The sequence below is a fragment of the Chionomys nivalis genome, chromosome 12 (assembly GCF_950005125.1).
Source record: "Chionomys nivalis chromosome 12, mChiNiv1.1, whole genome shotgun sequence".
Taxonomy (NCBI): domain Eukaryota; kingdom Metazoa; phylum Chordata; class Mammalia; order Rodentia; family Cricetidae; genus Chionomys; species Chionomys nivalis.
In genome coordinates, this window is record NC_080097.1 from 62428330 (window position 1) to 62450547 (window position 22218).

General features: G+C 39.2%; 1 pseudogene; it reads right to left on the bottom strand.

Moving 5' to 3' along the window:
• Positions 1 to 5537: 5537 nt before the first annotated feature.
• LOC130884714 (ubiquitin carboxyl-terminal hydrolase 1-like) lies at positions 5538 to 7806 on the bottom strand (annotated as a pseudogene).
• Between the last annotated feature and the right edge of the window lie 14412 nt (positions 7807 to 22218).

Consider the following 22218-nt stretch of genomic DNA (forward strand, 5'->3'; position numbering starts at 1 on the left):
GGATTAAGTTCCTGAGTGTATGAGACACAACAACAAAGAAGTACTCTATTTGGTGTCCGTTATCAGATTCTGAAAACAGTGTTTAGAATTTGACTTCTGCCACTGGCTGGAAAGCTACTGGCTGAGATTACATAGAATCTTTGTCCTTTTCTCCACAAGCTCAGGTAACTGTGCTACAGTGTCCCCATGGATTCCATCTGTGCAGTTAGCCCTGCCCCAGGCCCGGGGAACAATCAGAGAACCTGTCTTCTGCTGACTTGGCATTAGGTCACAGTGACTCAGCTCCATGCGCCAGCTGGTCCTCCAGAGCTGACCTTGCTCTTGTATCTATCCTGTTTCAAATTAGGTCTTTTTATCACCAAACTCCTATCTTCTCCTTGTTAGTTTACTTGGGAGTGTTCCCTTAAATCTCAGTCTTAGGACAAATGTTTCTCTGCCTCCAACTCAATGATTTTGATTGACAGTACTCAGTCGCAGGGCATTTATAGGCCTCGTTCTACTCCCCAGACCTTCCCCCTTCACAGGCCTCCTCCAAATATTGAAGCTACTATTACACATGCTTTCTTAGGATAACGGTATAGCTTAGAAGGGCATGCTCAGTGTGCTTGTCCACAACACAGTAATAATAGATATACACCCTTTTCTCTCTACTGGATCACAGTGCTTGGTGCCTTCCTTGCAGACCCAACTCCAGAGGTTTTCCCCCTTCCCATGAACATTTCACTCCACAGATCCCTCCTAGAACCTGCAGCCAGCAGTGTAGGACCCTTGCTCAGACTTGAACCCCTCTACTGCTTTTGCTTTTGTTGATATTGTTTTTTTTTTTTTTTTTTTTTTTTTTTTTGTATTCCCTGGTCCTGGGCTCTGTCCAGATGTCTGAAAGAATGGTAGAACACCTCCTGCTTTTTGTTAAGCCCAAGAAGGAACATGGGAAAGGCATTAACTGTTTCAAGTCTCCTTGGTGATCCAGAATTATCTGCTGCATTACAGAAAGCACTTGATGGAGGAGATTATTTTCATTATTGGTTTTTGGATGGCTATGACCCAGAGAGGCAAGGTGACTTGCCCAAGATAAATGCAGCCAGTAGATGGCAAGAACTGGATTATACCATATTGACTCCAAAGTTTCTGCTGTTTGGTTTTGCCATGCAGGTTTAGACTGTTCCAATAAACAGATTTCAATATTCTCTCCACGCTCTGTCCTCACTCCATTCAGTCTGCTGTGCCAGGCGGGAATTGGAAAGCAAGTACCTCTCCTGGTTTGTATAGACTAGCATTTCCGTTGTGTATCACTGTTGGTATAAAGTACATTTTCTTCCTCTTTCTGTCTCTCTTCCTCCCTCCCTCCCTTCCTTCCTTTCTTCCTTTCTTTCCTTCTTTCTTCAGGGTCTCATTCTCTAGTTAAAACTGTCCTTTATCATCTTTTGGTGTTCCTGACTCAGCCTCCCAAGCATTGGGATTGCAGGCACAGGCTACTATGCCCAGCACTACTCATTTAATATTTTCATTTATTACAAATTCCCTCTGGAGGGCAAAGGTAAAAGTAGGTATTTTAGGTTGCATATTCTTAGCAACTAAACTCCTATCAATACTTTAAAAAACAAGATTCCAGTGTACATTTAATCTCAACACTTAAGAGAAAGAGGCACATTGAGCTCTGGTGAGTTCAAGGCTAACCTGGTCTACATTGTGAGTTCCAGGCCAGCCAGGTCTATATGGTGAAAAATTGTGTCAGAACACATATCAGAACACAAGAAAGCATAAGCAAAGAAAATGAGACACAATGAAATGTCTGACAGACTAAAGAGAGTGAGGTGAAGAGCTACAATACATAGCCACTGGCCAACAATTATTCCCATGCTTTCCATAAATCAAACCTGCTTTGTCTCATCATCAAAAGAAACTTAAACCAGAGCACAGTGTTACACTCCAGCAGGCACAGCACAGGAGGGTGGAGGCAGGAGGGTCAGGGATTCAGGGCTGTCCTCAACATGACAAATCTGAGACCTGTCTGGGCTACATAAGATCCTACTCAAAAAACCAAACCAAACCCAACCAAGCCGAAGTGCTCCCCTCACACAAGGAACTTTCTCACATGCTAGAAAAAAAAAAAAAAACTTATAGTTGAACCTGTCAGTTGTCCTATGCTTTTTTCTTATTTATTCATTTATCCATTCATTTAGTGTGTGTATGTGTGTGATGTACAACGCCCCTCTGTATGCTGTGTATATGTTTTATTATCATTGGTAATAAAGAAGCTGCTTCAGTCTATGGCAGGGCAGCATATAGCCAGGTTGGAAGAGATATATAGAAAGAGTAGGCTGAGTCAAAGAGATGCCATGTAGTGGCCGAGAGAGAAAGACGCCAGAACAAAAACTTACCTGGTAGACCACAGCCTTGTGGTGATACACAGATTAATAGAAATGGATTAATTTAAGATATAAGAATTAGTTAATAAGAATACTGGTCTAAATATTCATCTCGTAAAGAAAAATAAGCCACATAAAGCTGAAATATACACAAAGAATCTGGATTATGTATATTATTGAGTTTTCTGTGAATTTTTTGACTTCAGTTAGATATTTGATTCTAGATGCTGCTAAGTTAAACCAACATAAAGATATCATGACTTCAAAATTTTAATCTAAGGATATGTTACTTTGGAAAAGAGGTTCTACTTTTATTTCTATAGAAGATGAGAACCTGTGGATTTCTTCCAGGTTAATGTGTTTTTATGGAACAACCCCCCAAAAGGTCTCTGTGAACCCTAAAAATACTTCATACAGCAAACAGCAGGAAGCAGTTTGGAGAAAACAATCCCCAAATTCCCAAAATGATTGTTTGTAAATGTTTATTTTTAATTAAAGAAAGATATGATATAGAAATAAATACTTTGTATTGGTATCGATCTAAGTCTAATGATAAAGATTTAAGTCAACTTTGTTACACTATATGAGTATTTCTGCTCTTGTTTAAGGTATTGTGTTTGTGCAGCTCATTTAAAAATGTAATGTATAGTTAAGAAATGCAGATGAATAGATAGTCATCTATAATAACCAAATTTTTAATTGTTAGTTAAGTTTTCTAGATATATAGAGATATATTTCAGTTAAATATATCCTCAGCATTTCAAAGACCTACAGAATATGGCATTTAAAATATTTTAATAACTTAGACTTTTCTCAACAGTGAGACATGTCTGCTTCTGGCAGCACCAATTACTTCAGAGAGGTTGATGGGCATTGAAGAAACTTGTTATGAAATTTGCCTTCAATGTTACAAGGCTAGCCATTTGGGCATGAAATTGTTCTTGTCTGGACTACCTGATGGTATACTGTATGAATTGGACAGGCAGGACTCACAGAAAAGTGCCTGCTGAACATTCCAAAAGATGGGATGGCCCTTCAGAGTTCCTGCTTCACAGAAGAAACTGCCAGACTTTCTGCAGGACATAGAAGAAAGTGACTGACAAACTGCCTAGATAGGCAAGAAAGCCTTTCTGATTTCCTACTTCATAGAAAAGTCTGTCAGATACAATGAGCCTGTAGGCTGAAGATAGATGCCCCAATGTTACAGAAGAACTCCGTGTGGCTGTTCAGGTAGCAAGATGTCTCTGTCAATTCTAAAGTTTTGGAAGTTGCTTACAATGCACTTCATGTTTACTTAGGTAATATTATATCCTTCTGGGGTCTTTAAAGAGTTGAAAACAGATAGTTATTGTTTTTCTTAGTTACGATAAAAGATGAATTAGATATTAAACTTTACACTCATAAGATAAAATAGATGATATTTCTTTAATTTTGCCAGATACAAATAGACTAAATATTGTAACTATAATTCTTGCTTGAACCTGTTTTGTTATATGTAATTTTACTATGTTAAAGTTAAAACCTTCCTTTTTATTTAGACAAAAAAAAGGGGAGATGATGTGGGATTCCTCTCTGTATACTGTGAATATGTTTTATTACCATTGGCTAGTAAAGAAGCTACTTAGGCCTATGGCAGGGCAGAAAATAACCAAGCTGGAAGACACATATATAGAGAGTAGGCAGAGTCAATGAGGCACCATGTAGCAACCAAAGGAGAAAGACATCAGAACAGAAACTGACCCTGACCCTATAAGCCACAGCCTCGTGGTGATACACAGATGAATAGAAATGGGTTAATTTAAGATGTAAGTGTTATTTAATAAGAAGCCTAAAATAATAAGCCAAATAGTGTTGTAATTAATATAGTTTCTGTATGATTATTCAGGTTTGGGTTGCCAGGAAATGACAGAGCAGTCTCGTGTGTGTGTGTGTGTGTGTGTGTGTGCGTGCGTGTGTATGATGCATGTACATGTGGATGCATGTTTTTATGACTGAAGGTCAATGTTGTGTATCTTCCTCTATAACTCTTTATTTTTTTGATCAGGGTTTGTCACTGGACATTCAACCCATCAGCTGGCTAGACAAGCCAGCCAGTAAGGCACCAAGATCCAGTTTTCTCTGCCTTCTGATTCTGGGTCTACCACTAGGCATTGCAATACCTCACCCCCATAGGAAGTCAGAAATCTGAACTCAAATCCTATGTCTGTAAAACAAGCACTTTACCCACTGAACCATGTCTTCACTGCTTGCTTTATATGGTTAAAATAAGGAAATGGTCAAAGAATGATTTTACAAATTGCGCTTGTTTTTTGTCATGTGGAGACATTTCAGTTTTCTCCACAATGCTTTAAAAGGTGCTGAATAATAAGAGCAAGCTTAAAATGGAATGCACTTGATAAATGTGCCTCAGCTACTTAGTGGGTTGGTTCTAAAATTATTATTATTTTTGTTAAACAGCTTAAATTTTATTGACCTCCCAGTTTTTTTTAAAAAAGTTAAAGGTCGCACCTCTAAGTTGATGTACTATATACAGACTGTGCAGAATGAATATTAAAAGATACAAATTAGTCATGCCCAAAAGACTGACTAGAATCATCTTCATAAATACATCTAAAATTCTTATGAAGATAGAGGTACTGCCAGGTTTTCTGAGACACATTCCAAAGTTATTGAAGGCACAAAATATACATCATTGTGAATATGTAGACTATGTACCTCTGGTACAGCCCCAAAATTTGGCTCCATGACTACTATAAAACTAAATATACTGAATGAAATTCTTTTTCTTAGGTGAAAAAGCCAGACCTATAAACATCAAGTAGATAATTACCCCAAAATATGAATACAAGCACTTTATTTTAAAAAGCAAACACATAAGATTGTGTAAATCCAAAAGTGTTAACTGCTTTCAAGCTTCTATTTTGGATTATTTAGTACATATACAAGTTTGTTCATAGAAGCTTATGCATCACTAGTCTCTACTAAGGAAAATGATTCTAAAAATGAACATGGTTTTCAGCATTTAAAATCTTACTATTTATATAAAAGCCTAGAGAGATAAACAATATCCAGTAGCTTCAAAAGATAAATTAAAGACTCTTAAGTGTAATCAACTTTACCAATGTTTGTCCAGATCTGTTTAATATATACACAAGGAAAATATACTCACTATAATTTGTCATAAAATAACAAGTAAGGAGTAGCTGTAGGAGATGTAGATGGGAAAAGAGAATTTAAAAAGTCCTTTTCTTCTGTAATTTTAATTCAGAATCATCAAAAAGCAACCACTTCCCCTCATATTTAAGCTTTGCACTACATATGAAATTTTGTTCTCAAATCCATTCATGTTAATGCCTGTTTGCTCACTGGATTCCTTGTTCCTGTCAGATTCGTGGGTCCATTAGTATCGTTAGTTTCAGAATTTCTGTTTTCAGCAAATGTTGTCCCTGCAGCCTTTCCAGGGTTGTTGTACGGCTCATAATCTGCTTTGCTCTGTGGCTCATAACCTGCTTTGTTCTTTTGTCCTCTAAGAAGTCCACCAGCTTCTACATTTTTTTTGTTCAAAACTTTACTTGGCTGGGTGTTTCTACCAACTCTAACTGATACTTCATCTTCATAATTTTCAGCCACCTGCTTTGCTTCCTCATTCAGTGGCTCTGACTTTCCTATCTCACACATCTGGTCAACCACAAAATTCCCTTTATCCAGTTCTAGACTGTGATAGTGACTTTAACAGAAGCAGTATAGTGCCCACTGCTAGTGGTAATGCCACTGTGCATCACAACAGCAGATAATCCATAGTTGTCAATAGTCGGCTTTGTGCGCCACTCTTCTAGGGACAGTTTAAGAGGTGTCAACAAAGGAGTGTTGATCCTGTAAAGTCCACCATCACAACCAAACTCCAAGCCACTGGCAGCAAAGCACTTCAGACGGATAGTGATAACTTCAGGCCTTTTATCAAATAAGAGCCTTCGCTCTGCTTCCGTAAAATGATGGCAATTTTCACAGAAATATTTGTTGGCCCCTATAATTCTTTCCACTGAAGCAAATTGTGAAATTGCCCATCTCAAGGTCTTCATTTCTGTTTTTGGCTCTGGAGAAATTTCAGAGCTCTCCTCAACTTTAGAAAGCTCCTCTTCTAGTACCGGGATACGAATATCCTGGAAATCATCTCCTCTTTCTGTTAAGCTTTCATATTCCAAACAGCGAGTCCTTAATACGAGCTGACCTTGAAATAATTTCTCTACAAGTTCAAAACCAATTTGTTCTGCACCTTTGTTTATGGGCTTCCCATCACTAGCAGCTACAGCTGTACCACTGCTTCCCGGAGAGTCAACTGTACCATCATTAGCTGTAGAATCACCTTCATGTTTCCATGGGTCCTCTACAAGATCAGACTCATTTTCTTTAGATTGTCCTTTGGATCACTGTTTTGTTGTTATTTTCCCCAGACTTCAGAACTTAGGAAGAATGCTGGGTTGCTTAGTTGTAGACTTTAGCTAATTTGTTTTAACTTTTGATTTCTTTTGGGAGGGTCTTACACTCTCCTATTCAGAAACACACTTGGGAAGGATATTAGGAGAAGCCTCTAAGGTGTCGCCAGCAGCTGTTCTTTTTGATCTAGCTTGTCTCTGGTTCTCTTCCAGTGACTGGGACTCCTTGGACAACTTAACTTTCTTCTTCATGTTATCAGGCTCACTGTTGCTTCTTCTTTTCCAGTTTCCTTTTGGGAGTTTTTCTTTTAAGTCCTCCAGATTCCTCATACTGTCAATATCCGTGCTGTTGACTCCTGTCATTTCCTCTTTCTGATGAAATTTTTCTTTTGTCTTTGTAGATAATTCAGGCAAACTTTTCTCTTCATCCTTTTTTCAGGAGTTGGCATGTTACTTGAATGTTTCCTAGAATACACTGGAGCACTCCTGTGCATCATGCTGTAGATGACCTTCATACGTAGGGTTGAGCTCCCTGAGTGTGGTAAGCAGTCACCTTGACTGTGTAACAAATTCAACTGTATATTACTCTGGATTGAAGAGAAAACTAGCCTAAAGCTGTTCAACTGAAATTATTAAGGACTGTAAACTGCATATAAGCTTGCCAAAGGATCTTCTTTGTGGTTTCCCTTATCTTTTTGATTAGAGTCATCCTTCAGAGCTTCTTTCTTCCTTCCTTGAAGTAATATTAAATATTTCATTCCGGATTTAAAACCAGGACGAAAATATAACACCTGAAGAATGCTAGTGTTTGTTGCCAAGATTATTCAGTCCCACAAATGGTAATGAGCTCTCTCTCTTCTCATAGTTTATCGGTGAGGACTGTGCAGCAGGAACAAGCTGGTCAGTCTCAGATCCTCTATATTCAGATTTTCTTCATTTTCTTGAGAATTAGTGAAATCTAAAGCTCTTTTAGTTTACTTTTTCTGAAGTATGACACCAGGCATTTTCTTTTTTTTCATTTAAATTTTGTGTTTATTGATGGATTTTTTTTGATTTTTTTTTATTAAAAATTTCCACCTCCCTCCATCCCCCTCCCCTCCCTCTCCAGTCCAAAGAGCAGTCAGGGTTCCCTGCCCTGTGGGAAGTCCAAGGTCCTCCCCCCTCCATCCAGGTCTAGGAAGGTGAGCATCCAAACAGACGAGACTCCCACAAAACCAGTACATGCAGTAGAATCAAAACCCAGTGCCTTGGCTTCTTAGTCAGCCCTCATTGTCAGCCACGTTCAGAGAGTATGGTTTGATCACATGCTTAATTAAGGGAGCCATTTTAGGGTTGGCAAGAGACTTGATTCTACAGGAGCCATTTTAGGGTTGGCAAGAGACTTGATTCTACAGGGGTTCCCAGGTGTCCAAGGAGATGTCCCCAGTTTGTTCCTTGGGCAGCTGAGGAAAGGGCGCCTGAACTAACCCTATCCTATAGCCACACTGATGAATATCTTGCATATCACCATAGAACCTTCATCTGGCGATGGATGGAGATAGAGACAGAGACCCACATTGGAGCACTGGACTGAGCTCCCAAGGTCCAAAGGAAGAGCAGAAGGAAGGAGAAGATGAGCAAGGAAGTCAGATCTGATGGGAGCTCACCAAGGCCAGCTTAACTGGGACTGATGGAGCATGCGATCAAACAGGCATTTTCTTTTAAAATTGAGAGGAGTTGACAAGAATTAACTTTTAGAAGGCAGCTGTAATCACCAATTGTGTCCGGTCATGGCCCTGAGCAAGTTCACTGTGCCACCTCTGGGGAGACCATCCGGGCAGAGTGGGGGCGCAACAGATGGGCCCCACCGTCTGCGGAGTGGGAGCTAGGCCACCGCTTGGTCCTGCCTGTAGCGGTCCCACTACATCCCAGTTGCAGCCCAGTCCGGGGAAGGCTCTCCTGAGCCGTAGGGTCCCCACTCCTCTACAATTATTATACCATAGTCCTAGATATTTGGGAGGCTGCAGCAAGAAGATCAGTTGAGCCTAGGAGTTTGGGGCACCTGGAAAACAGATTCTATCCCTTATAAAACAAACAAACAGAAAACATTGGTGTCTAGTTCCCCAATTATGATGGAAACAGGCCCCTGTGGATATAAAATCTAATAAAAGTTTGAGACATACACTCTGGGAGAGGACACTGCTATACAACTTGGGTATTGAATATTCCCTGTGCTAGTTAGGTGGGGTTTTGTTTGTTTGTTTGTTTGTTTTGTCAACTTGACACAAGCAAGGGTCATCTACAAAGAGGAAACCCCAACTGAGGAATGAAGCATTTGATGGAGGAGGACCCAACCCATTGTACATGATACCACCCCTGAGAAAGGGGTTCTGGTTGTATCAAAAAGCAGGCTGAACAAACCAAGATAGTAATTGCATAGGGCTCATCCGTGGCCACTGCTTCAGTCCCTGCTTCCAAGTGTCTGACTTGTCTTCATGGTGGACCACAACTATAGACTGAAATAAGCCTTTTCCTCCCGAGTTGTTTTTGAAGTAGTTATAGTCACAGCAATAGAGGACAAACTAAGGCAACAAAGCTTTTGGGAATTGGCAGCATCTTCGCAATAGAGAGAGCTTCAGTAGTGTGCTCTTGGGTCAGTGGAGGCATACCCCTGAAGCTATTGTGGGACCCTGTACCTCTCTTGTGCTATTTTCTCGTTCATGAGGTGAGTGTTTTATTCAACACTCCCTCTTGATGTGTTTGTGGTCATCAAAATCCCCAAAATTGGAATCAGTCCATTTTCAATTAGAACCTCCAACACTGTGAGCCAAAATAATTTTTTTAAGTTAACTGACTTGGGTTGTTAGTTTTAGAGATGGTATTTTGAATGAGACAGAGAGTTTGGCAACAGAGTGGAGATCTGTTAAAACAGCCACAGTTCCACAGCACTGAAAAGCAATGCCAGTAACGGGAAGCAAGGCTTCACAGAAGAGTTCGAAGTTACTGTCAAAGCTCTTGCTCTGCCTGTCATCATCTTGAGTTTTTGTTTTGGGACCGGTACTTGAGGTTAATATGCTTTTTCGTTTTTACTCTTTAATAATTTGTTTGCAATTAAAATTTTGAGTAAGTGAAGAAAATTCTTGGTAGCTTTTCTGCTTTCACACATTCTTGGCTCATGCCCATCCCTCCATCATCTTCTCTTGATAATAATGCTCACTTGGGAGTCTGACAAGCTAACACTCAGTCAGGGATGGAGGTCAAAGGCCATGTTTTTATCATAGTAAAACGCCCGCTACTTATACAGCAAACTATGTGTATGAGCTTACTTCCCACAAAGGTAACAAAATAATCAACAAAAATAGATTATAAAGGAAACAGACTTATTTTGGCTTACAGTTTTGGGAGGTTCAACCCATGATTGGCCCCACTGCTTTGGGGCCTGTGGTGAGGCAGCTTATGCCTGTGGGAGTCATGAAACAGGAATTGCATATACTGTTTACTAGGAGCAAAGGGAAAGAGGGAAAGAATGGGGTTTCATAGTCCTCTGAGGAACATGTCCCCAGGAACTTAAGGACAAGCTATCACCTCCCAATCATGTCACATTATGGACCAAGTCTTTAGCACTTTGGGATCTTGGGGGAACACCAAATACCAAAGTATAGCTCTGTGTAAATGTTTGGAATCATCTCAAATTCACACCCTAACCTATGTAAGGAGCTGCTACCTTAGAGGGCAGCTAGCTTGAAGACAAAATGCCTATAGTATAAGTAAACGTTTAAAATTTTTCCATAGAGAAAAGAGAATATTGAGAACCCTGGTGATAATTATGTGCCCAATCATATTGGTGGCTGTTAAAGGAGTCAAATTTCAGTCCCAAAATAATGTAGTCAATTTTGGTTTTAATTAAAATTTTTATTACAATCATTTGTGCATGTATCATGCATAATATTTATCTTTACATATAAAGGTATTTATCATCCCGTGTATCTATTATACCTTCGTCTCATATTATTATGTTGATGGTAGGTATTAGATATTTATGACACATATCCCAGCCACCTCAGTAACATTTCTGGTTGCTTCAGATACGAGGGTAATTATAGAGAAATCTACAGTAGTGGAAGCACAATTTTTCAAGTATAGAATAACATAGGAGGGAGAACAATGGTGAGCCCTAGACTTGGAAGAGAATGGGTAGAGAGAGCAAAGGGACATGAGGATCTTCAGATGGAACGGATGGCATTGGCCATCTCAGGTCTGTTAGGAAAGAATGCCTTCTGGACATGTTGCCTGATGAGGTGGTCTCGTCGGATACTAAAGATCTGTGCAACCAGCTTAGAGCTGAGAGTGTAGGCGGCAAGGTGGACAAGTTGCTTGTGATAGACTGAAGCTCAATGTAGCAGATTTGGTTAGTGTAGTTTAGCAGTTCTGGAGAGGAGACAATATTCTTATCTGGCCATTCAGAAGGCGGTCTTAGTGTGCTCCTGGCTGGGCAGTCCTTCAAGGTGCTATGTGCTTTTTCATTTTCCAGCCACTCAGACACAAATAATCACGCAAAAAATATATTAATTACAACTCTGGTTGGCCGAAGGGTCAGGCATATTTCTATCTAGTTCTTACATCTTAATTAACCCATTTCTATTAATCTGTGTAGCACCACAAGGCTGTGATTCCCAGCAAGGTTTTAGTGTTTTTCTCCTTTGACAGCTACATAGCATCTGCTTGACTCCACCTTCTTTCCTCTATCTCTGCTTGGATTTCTACATTGCTATATTCTGCCCCTCCATAGGTCAAAACAACTTCTTTATTTTTTTAATCTTTGGAAGTAGTTTAATTTTTTCTTAAAAAAAAACCATACTTTTACATTATGACATAAACCTGTAATCTGGGAGGTTGTGGCAAGAAAATCATGAGTTGGATGTCAGCTTGAGCTACAGAGGGAGCATGAAGCCTGGATAGTGAGATACCATTTCAAAAAACTAAAAATATATGAATTAATTACAACAAAACAAAAAGCAAATGATGGGGGAAACTTTGTTAAACAATCATCTTTAAGAGGTGGATCCAAGGACGAGGCGTGGCTTTCTGGAACCCTGAGAGAAAAACATATGCACAATATATAGAGCTGACTTTGGAGTTGGAAAATGTCTCTGTACTTCTCTAAATTAAAGCTCATTGTTAAAAGAAACATTCAGAGTTTCTGTCTCATATTGGGAGTCATCTGATATGGGACAGAAAAAAGACTTTAAAAAAATTTACTTTCGCCATGTCTATTTTGTCTATATCGTATTCTTTATTAAATATATGTCTCTATGAATAATGTTTAAGTTTTCCACAATGAACAATGTATTTTCCTACAGTAATCTTTAAAGTTTCCAGAAAAAAGATGGGGCCCCACAACAACAACTCCACCTGGTTGAGATGACATCATGATACTAATAGCACTACTATAACACTGTTTTTTGGATACCAGCTGCTAAAATGGTGCATCTTCTCATGACATTCTGGCCAGAACTCCAAAGAAGAACTTGAAAGAAACCCTATTGACTGCTTGGAAATCATTTGCAACTACACTAGACAGTAATCTTGAAACTTAACCATCACTTTACTTTTGCAGCATCCCATAAAAAGAACATTGTCCCCATGACAGATGGCGCCTCCCTCCCAAAAATGTTTGTCCTCAGGGTTGGAAATACCATTTATGGGTGGAAACTATGTAGGTTCAAAAAAAGGGATAATAATAGTGGGTAATAGAGTAAATACTTGTGAGCTATTATTTATGGATAATTTGCAATGGTATAGTTTTGTTGTATATTGATACAAGTTCAAATTATATTTTTTATTTCTGTTTACAATATTTATACATATATTTATGGAATTCAGGCTGTGAGACTCCAAAGAGATACAGACTATGGAGCCATGAGCTGTAGATCATGCATAGTTTTCTAGTGTTACATAATAAATAGTCATACATTCATTTAGTGGCTTAAAAGCAATTCTCCTGGGTTAGTTTATGGTGTATGGTTGGACTACAGAGTTTAAATCCAGTCAAGTTAGAGGGTGACCCTTTCTGGGGCTTGGGATCCCCTTGCGAGCTCACAGGATTTCTAGAATTCACTCCCTATCTTTCTGGCTAGCTGCTGGTCAGGGCCAATGACCAACAAGGCACCCATATGTCTTTATATCCTTGCTCCTTCCTCTCAGGGACTGATTTCTCCTACTTGTCTGCTTCTGCATTCTAGATTGGAACCGGAAGTCAGTATGGAAAGATGAGTAAGCAGCCATAGGCAAACAAAGGGCAAGTAGAGGCAAGCACTGAAGTCAGAAAATGGAACAGTATAAGAAGCACAGAGGCATTGGTGAACGTTAGAAGACTTTGTTGTGAAGCTCATTTTCAGTTAACTCAGTGAATGTGTTTCTTGCCCTCTAAAATGGAGTGTTGCCATTGAGGTTGGTCCTGGACAGGAAGCTAAGGGTCTTTAATTACAAATGTAGAGATTTGGGTTGCCGCATGTGCTTTACTTTGGTATGGGACAATGTCTCATGCTTATAACATCTCATTCAGTAAATAAAAAACTGGAGCACATGAGAAGCAGTTCTACCACTTTATAATATTTTCAGAATCTTGAAATGCAATAATTTTATTGAATATGTCTGGCAGGCAGGTACTGACAATGGCAACTTATTTTCAGCAATGTAATTGGTTCTAGTTGCATGAAAGTTCATAGGATGCTAAATCATTTAAGTAACAGCATCATTTTAGCAATCAGCAATGTTTTCTGCCTGCTTAAGAATATTTCCACTTGCAGAAAATTTTGCTACTAATGAGAACCTACTGGGAACAGATCAATGTACTTAGTTAAATCAAGAGTCTTATTGATTAAATTTGTTTGAAAAAAATCCAGAAAAATGCTATAGAATGATATCCAAACTGCCACTCTAAAATCTCTCCCCGAGAAAGCACTTTCTAAGATAACCTGAAATCTAAATAGAGAGATGTTGATAGATCCAATTTATTTTGTTCGGAAATTTTCTTAGAAAACAATCCTTTAACCACCAATGCAGGACACATTCCCACCTACAGGTGAAAACCTATACCTTACCTCCTAGGTCTGCCGTGTTTCAAGCAACAGTATGTGTGTGTAATGGACGTGAAAAATGCTGTGCTTTGTAGTCACACTTATCTAATTTCGCCTTAATAGAGCTGGAGTTGTAACTTGTTAGAGTGGTTGCCCCAGCATGCACGGAGCTCTGCATTCCATCTCCAGTAGCAATGGCAGAAACCATCTGCACTGCTCTATATGGTAGAAAGAGGTGGGGCCAGAAGATCTAGTCATTCTTGGCTACACACAAAGGTCAAAGCCAGTGAAATCTATATGAGAATCTCTTTCAAAAAGAAGCCTCCAAAAATCCTAAAACATTGCAATTGTTTTCCTCGTTAGAAACTAAATACTTAGTACTTCTGCTGAAAGCAGTGGTTCTCATGTTGTAGTGACTCCCAACCATAAAATTATTTTTGTTGCTACTTCATAACTGTAATTTCACTACTGTTATGAATCATAATATAAATACATTTGGAGATAGAGATTTACCAAAGAGGTCATAACCCACAGGTTGAGAACTGCTGGTTTAGATCAAATAACATGTTTATTGGTTTATTCCAATAAAGACAATACCACTATCTTCCTTCATTATGGAGTCTGTTTAAAATATTTGTATATGGAGCTAGACAGATGGCTCAGCAGTTAAGAGAATTTGTTAATCTTGCAGAAGATCCAGGTTGGTTTCCCAGGACCCACATGGTAACTCATAATCATCCATAACTCCAGTTTCTGGTGATCCAGTGTAGCCTTCTGATCTTTAAAGTTACCAGGCATGTGCATACATACAAACAGGCAAGACACTAGTACCGTTTTAAAAAAATAAAATACTGAGTTTGGGAGCCAAATCAAAAAGGATGCCCAAACATACCAAGACACGTCTACATTAGGGCTGTATCCCAAAGCATTGTCTACAGACTGGGAACCTCAAACAACTTACTATTCTTGTTTCCTTACCCCTCCTGGGAATAGAGTTCAAGATCAAGGAATCAGCAGGACTAGCATCTTCCAACTCACCTTTCTTGACTTGTAGATGGCTGCTCTCTGTGACTTTGCACAGATGACCTATTGTGTTCACAGTCTTTATTCTCTTCATAATTTTAAAAATAAAAACAAGAATTATTTGGATGGGATTTTAATTTAACACACCTCTAAAGACCTCACTTATGAATACAGTCTCCATTATGTTGGCATCAGAATTTAATTATATGACTTTTGAGGGAATGCGTCTCATCCAATAGCACAAGCCAGATTTAACTGTTTTTTTTTTTTGTTTTGTTTTCTTTTGTTTTCGCATGGTGGCAGTGAAGGAGGAATGGGGGGGGGTCTGGAAAGGGGAGAGCAACAGGCAGACTTGGAAAAATAGCTTAAGATGATGAGATCTTTGTCATGTAAGTGGAAATTTTGTTACATTGACGAGTGTAGTTATGCTAGTATGGCTATGCAGTCTGATAGTGGAAGCTGTGCCCTGCTTCTATCTCTTCAAAGGGAAGTATTCCTCTTAGGTTCTCAAGTTTCTCATGATTGCTAACAAGGAATATCATTGTTTGCATGGCTTTATTATCTCCTTTACATTCTTTTGTGCTACCATGTTTCCTCAGGTGGAGGAAGCCGTAGAAGAGATGAGGCCAATTGCTTACTTTTACACCTTGGGAAAAAGAATGTGCCTTAGAAAGTGATGATTTATCCAGCAACTGTTCAAAACAGATGTGGACCCTAACATTAGACAGAACTTGGGAGTTCCTTCAGAAGAGAAGAGGGAACGATTGTAGGAGCCAGAGAGGTAAAGGACACAATGAAAAAATTCACAGAATCAACTAATCTGGGCTCATAGGAGACATGGAGACTGAACTGACAACCAGGGATCCTGCACAGAATTGACCTAGACACTCTGCATATATGTGGCAATTGTGTAGCTTGATAGCTTGGTCCTTTTATGGAACTCCTAATGGTGGGAGAAAGGGTGGTCTCTGACTCTTTTACTGGCTTTTGGAATCCTACTCTTCATACTAGGTCACGTTGCCCAGCCTTAACACATGGGGAGGTGCTGTGGGACAATGGTCTTGTACCCTGTAAAGTTTTCTCACTTGTATTGTTTAAATAAAATGCGGATTGGCCAGTAGACTGGCAGGAAGTATAGGCAGGGTGACCGGGTAGAAAGTATAGGTGGGGCAACAAGAACAAGAGAACTCTGGGAAGAGGAAAGGTTCAGTCTGCAGTCATCACCCAGGCACAGAGGAAGCAAGATGAGAATGCCTCACTGATAAAAGGTTCCAAGCCATGTGGCTGACACAGACAAGAATTATGGGTTAATGTAAAGATGTAAGAATTAGTTAATAAGAAAATCTGAGCTAATAGGCCAACCAGTTTATAATTAATGTAGGCCTGTATGTGTTTCTTTGGGACTGAATGGCTATGGGACCAGGTGAGACAGAAACCTCAGCCAAAAAAAAAAAAAATGGTGTCTAATGTGGGGTGATTATATCCACATAAAACCTGAGAAAGCTTGGGAAGTAATTCTAGAAACAAAGGAACAGAGTTAAGCACAATTTCTTGGTAGCAGCATTTTCTCAGGTGGGTCTGTTTGCTAGAGGCAAGTGCATATCATTTAAGAAAGGCATCCTGACTCAGCTTCAGCTGTAAAACCATTGCAGCTCTTTTAAGAGGCCCCATCACAAAACACTTAAGTGGTGTTTATGAATAGCTGACAGCAGGCTTCTTGGTAGTGGCATGGACCTTGAAACTCTATAGAGTTGTGGCAATAAACATGGCTCCAGCCAGGACCTCTGCCAGGGAGGCTAGACTCTCAGAAAGCTAAGGAATGGGGTGGATCCAGCTATCAAAACCACAGCTTTAATCCTAGCCATGTTACTTAGCAAACTAAAGACACATGTGGTCAGAAAAAGAAAGATATACAGTGAAAATAGAGTCAGATAAAAAAAACCTCTAAATGGTTTAGAATGGGTTAAAAATATATGTATGCTTGGGAGAGAAAATAAAAAGGATAAAGTACTTTAACAAAAAAAAGAAAGCATAGATGGGCATGGTGGCACACACCTTTAATCCCAGCACTTGGGAGGCAGAAGCAGGTGGATCTCTGTGAGTTCAAGGACAGCCTAATCTACAGAGTAGGTTCCAGGACAGCCCAAGATACACAGAGAAACTCTGTCTCAAAAAAACAAAAATTAAAAATAAAAAGAAATAGAGTTTAAAACAAAGCTATATAAAGATGGAAACTATGCAAAGAATCTGGATACTGTACGTTATTGTGTTGTCTTTGAATTGCTTGATAGCTGAGGAAGAAGCAACAACTGCTAAAAGACATTTGATTATATATGCACCTGGAGTAATCTGACACACGTATTTTTAAAAAGCCTTGACTTTAAACTTTAAGTCAAAATATATGTTACTTTGTATAAGAGGTTTTGCTTTTGTTTCCACAGGAAATGAGAGGCTGTGGATTCATTCTGGCTTAAGAAAAATCAGGTTTGATCAAGGAAGACCCTTTCCCCGCCCCCTGAGAAATCTCCGGTAGGAATGAATGACCCAGATGTCTGAGTTCTACATCCAGAACAACCTCAAGACTGCTGGATGAGATGATCAAGCCTCATAGAATATTCTAGTCAGGATTTGACCATAATTCTAAATTTTCTTTAGGTCCCCATAAGATTACCAGCACCCCCAATCAGCAGGAAGTAGTCTAGAAAACTATGCCCACATTCCCAAAAAATGGATTATGAATTTTTTTTGTTTGTTTAGAGTGTTGGCTACAAGCTGTTATGGATAATGTTCATGAAAACAGCTAAACAAAGAAGATCAGATTCTGAGTTTTTGTTTTGAAAAAAAGGGGGGAATGCTATAGGACAATTGTCTTATATCCTGTAAAGATTTGTCACTTGTATTGTTTTAATAAAATGCTGATTGGCCAGTAGACAGGCAGGAAGTATAGGCAGGGTGACAAGAACAGAAAAACTCTGGGAAGAGGAAAGACTCAGTCTGCAGTCATCACCCAGACATAGAGGAAGCAAGATGAGAATGCCTCACTGATGAAAGGTACCAAGCCACATAGCTAACACAGATAAGAATTATGAGTTAATGTAAAATGTAAGAATTAGTTAATAATAAAATCTGAGCTAATAGGTCAACTAGCTTAAAATTAATGTAGGCCTCTGTGTGTTTCTTTGGGGCTGAATGGTGTGGGATCGGGTGGGACAGAAACCTCTGTCAACAGGGAAGTATTTAGTCTTACAGCAACTTGATAAGCCATGTTTTGTTGATATCTGTGTGAGATCTGCACTTTCCTGAACAGAAATATAGGCGTGGATTGCAGGTGGTGGGAACAGATAGGACTGAAGGAAAGGAACTGAGATGAGAGGAGGAACACTGCACCCAGTTTGGAAAATGAATGAATGAATGAATGAATAGTGTGTAGACAAACAATACATTATATTGTACAAGATTCTGCTAAGCTCCTAAAACTGCCTACAACACAGGAGCTCTGTGTTGTCTAGAATTAAAGACTCAGAAACTTGGATTGGACCAATGAGCTCAGTCATTCCTACAGTATACACTGAAGAAGACATTAAAATTGAAATTAGCAATGTCCGAATTTGGGAAGTCAATGGAGCATAAGAAAAGAAATCAGAGAAATAAAATCAAAACGGAAAATGGAGAAGAGCAAGAGAAAACTTGGCTGAGATTTTGTTTGTTTGTTGTTTTGTTTCCTGAACTGAGAATAACCTGATGTGGGAAGAGTGTCATAAGCTAAGCAGAAGCTACAACTGTGAGTGCCTTAAAGTGCCTTTTACAAGAGAAGGTAAGAAAATATGTCACTAACTGAATCCCACTCACAGAACACTTCTAAAAGCAGGAGGGAGAGGAAAGAAGGTTGTCATATGACCACTCCATTTGTTTTTGCTGGGACTCTTATGGGGACAAGTTTATCTGTCCCCTGTGTGGATACCTCACGTATTAGACACTTCCCAAAGTAAATAATTATCTTGGTATGAGACAGGCTTTCAATCATTCTGATTCCCCTTCACCCCTTGGCATTATTTCTTTTTGTAAACAAACTAGAGAAGAATTGCTTTGATCTGATTCTGTGAAGTGAATGTTTTATGTCTACTTTATGTTTCAGGTCTTCAGAAAGAACAAATAAAACAAAGCATTGCTCTGGCTGTGGCAAAGGATTTGAGTCTGCATAATGTTTGAATTCTAGATTCAGTCTGAAGCAAAGCTTTCTTCTCTTTTCTCCCCCACCCCTTTTAAAGTCTTATACATGGAGTACTTCATGTTCATTCACAGCTACTCTTTAAACAAACACAATTTTCACCAATAAAAAAGATCGTAGACTTGTGTTCAGAAAGGGAATTAAAGCAACAGATGGCTTTGTTCTCTGGTTTCAGACACCACACACATGTGCATGAACCAACCTCCTTTCATAGGATGTAAAGAAAAAAACAACTAATTAAACCCCATGTGTCAGAGCCAATTACACCTGAGCTGGTCTCCTTTGTCAGGCATTAAGATTCTTCATGCTGAGATTGGCCACAGTTGCCTTTACCTGAGGTTCAGATGTCGGTTGTAAAGTACATGCACTACAGCCGTCCACACCTATTTTACTGTGAGCTCCTGGACGGAATTAGTCATTGAGCCCTTTTTGGACAGCAGCTGTCAGGTGCTGTTGTAGGTGTTGTGGGAGATGGGAGACTATTTACAGCACAGGGCCTCACTTCAAGGAGCTCCTTTCTAGGGGGAAGGCAGCTCCACACACTTAACTGTAATAAGACATTAGTGTTTCACCTGGACGTCATCAGATGGTGACCTAGCTAGGATGAAGAGAGAAGATGAAATGAAATGCCACTTTGAGAACACTGATGAAGAAGGTGGGAAATTTGATGCTGTGTAGAATTAATAATGTTTATTAATAGATGACCTTTTCTTGTCTAATCAATTCAAGCTCTCTAAGCATACCCTTGCATTATACTCCATACCTTCTGCAGGTCAAAAAACAAACAAACAAACAAACAAACAAACAATAAAATGCTTGCTATGCTGGTTGGTGGTGGTACACACCTTTAATCACAGTACTCAGTAGTCAGAGGCAGGTGGATCTCTGTGAGTTCAAGGCCAGCCTGGCTTACAAGAGGTAGTTTCAGGACAGCTAGGACTGTTACACAGAGAAACCCTGTCTGGAAACAACAACAACAACAAACACTTTCTTATTGACTGATTGTGGAACTTAATTCAGTGTTGAAAAGAAGCATAACTCATGTGGCATGATCCCCTGCTTATTACCTATTACCTAGGGAAGAAGACAAAATATAATAGTATTTGCTCCCAATTCTCAAAAATTTACAGGGAGAGGAATTGAAACAATTTTGAGCTACATAAAAAGATCAACCTTTTCTGTGGCACTGATTTTCTCTTTCTTCCTCTTCCCTCCATTTCTTGTCTTTCTTCTTTGGTCCTCTCTCCTTCCCTCCAACACACTCCCTCTTTTCACTTTATCCTTTTGTTTATTAAGGAAGTATCTCTCTTTGTAGCTCATGCTGGCCTCCATGACCCTCTTTCTCAGTGCTTGAAGTGAGAATTCCATAGTGCATTAGAATCTTGATAAACAAATATTTACATTTTGATAATATTCTAATTAAAAACAGCATGGGAATAGGAGAATGTCCACAGGTGCCTGGATTCCTCTGACTGAGCTTTTACAGTCAACTTGCTGTGGGTGGAATGTCCTCTTAGACATCTGGATATCTTGAGCTTGGTGTTAACATTTAATTTTTATTCTTTAAAAGCAACATGAGCAATTGTATTAGTCAGGATTTTCTAGATTAACAGAATTTATAGAATGAATCTCTCTGTATGTATAGAGAAGGAATTTCTTATTATGCTTTTAGGTTGTAGTCTAGTTATTCCAATAATGGCTGCTTATGAATGCTAGGTTCAAGAATCAAGTAGTTTTATGTCTACAAGACTGAATGTCTCAGCCGCTGTTCAGTATATGTTGGAATCCTGAAGAAGTAGGCTCTAATTATAGTAAAGGAATGGAAATTCTAGCAAGGGCAAGAGCAAGCAGACACAGAAAGGTTCCCCTTTTCCATGATCTTTATCTAGGCTTCTGAAAGAATGTGTGGCCCTGACTACAGGTTGGTCCCCACATCACAAGACCTGGATTAAAGCTATGTCTTCCCCCCTCCAAAGACTCAGAGTAGGAGTGGATCTTTCTACTTCAAGCGATTGAATTGAGCAAATATTCTCTTACAGGTTTGGCCAGACAGTTTTGGATTTTATTTAATTCCGATGTAGTCAACTTGACAATCAAAATAGCCATGTTTGTTTGAAGGCAGACAATAAAAAAGGAACACTTTTAGTAAATCTAATAAATCTATTTGGGCATCTTTCCATGCCTGTAAATGTTCTCAAAACTCACTTATTGAGGTAACTGACAATGTTTCATTACGACTCTACAACTAAGCACAAAGTGGATCTGCAAATGTTTTCAAAATCTGCAGTAATAGACAGTACTTCCCCTCCTGCCGCTCTATTTCATTGTCCAGGATATTCTTTGAGCAAAGTTTCCTTCGAGCAGGACCGAGCAGCCTACATCTGCAATGCCAACACTTGAGAAGCTGAAACAAGAGTACTGTGAATTTCAGACAAACAAATCTGGGCTACAAAGAAAGACTCTGTCTCAGAGAGCATGAGAAACACAGTAAATTATTGGTCCTGAGTTTTATTTCTCTTGGTAAACAATTTCTTTACTTTGACTCTTCAGAATGATCCAAGTTCCTTGAAAACAAAGCACAGGTATGCCCTTATTTCACTAATATACATTGTATACCCATTCTTTAAAAGATTAACTCTGAGATTCATTGATTTGTTTGAAAAATAAAGGACAAGAATGGGTATAAGATGAAAGATATGTCGTAGACACCATTTTGAACATAGTTTCCAAAAGCAGTTTGGTATGAAAGGATCTGTTCCTTGAAACACATGACAGTTTGATGATCACAGCTTCTAAAAGGTATTGTCAGAACCTACCTCACAAGGGTATTTCATCTCTGTATGAAAATGTGTCAGCCTCAGATGTTATCTTCCCAGGATTCCTTTCAAAGGACTGCACTGGTCTAGACATTTGTTTCACTCTGTACCTGCCTCAGTTGGCCACACTCTTGTCTTGTCAGGGCAAAGGTCAAAACTCCATTTATTACAGTTGAATCAGGGAGTTCAGACCCTGAAGACAAAACTGTGAACAAGAGGTGAAACGGTACATGTTTAAAACAGATGTTGTAAATCATACAAAATTTTGCTCCTTCACTTATAAAGAAGTTT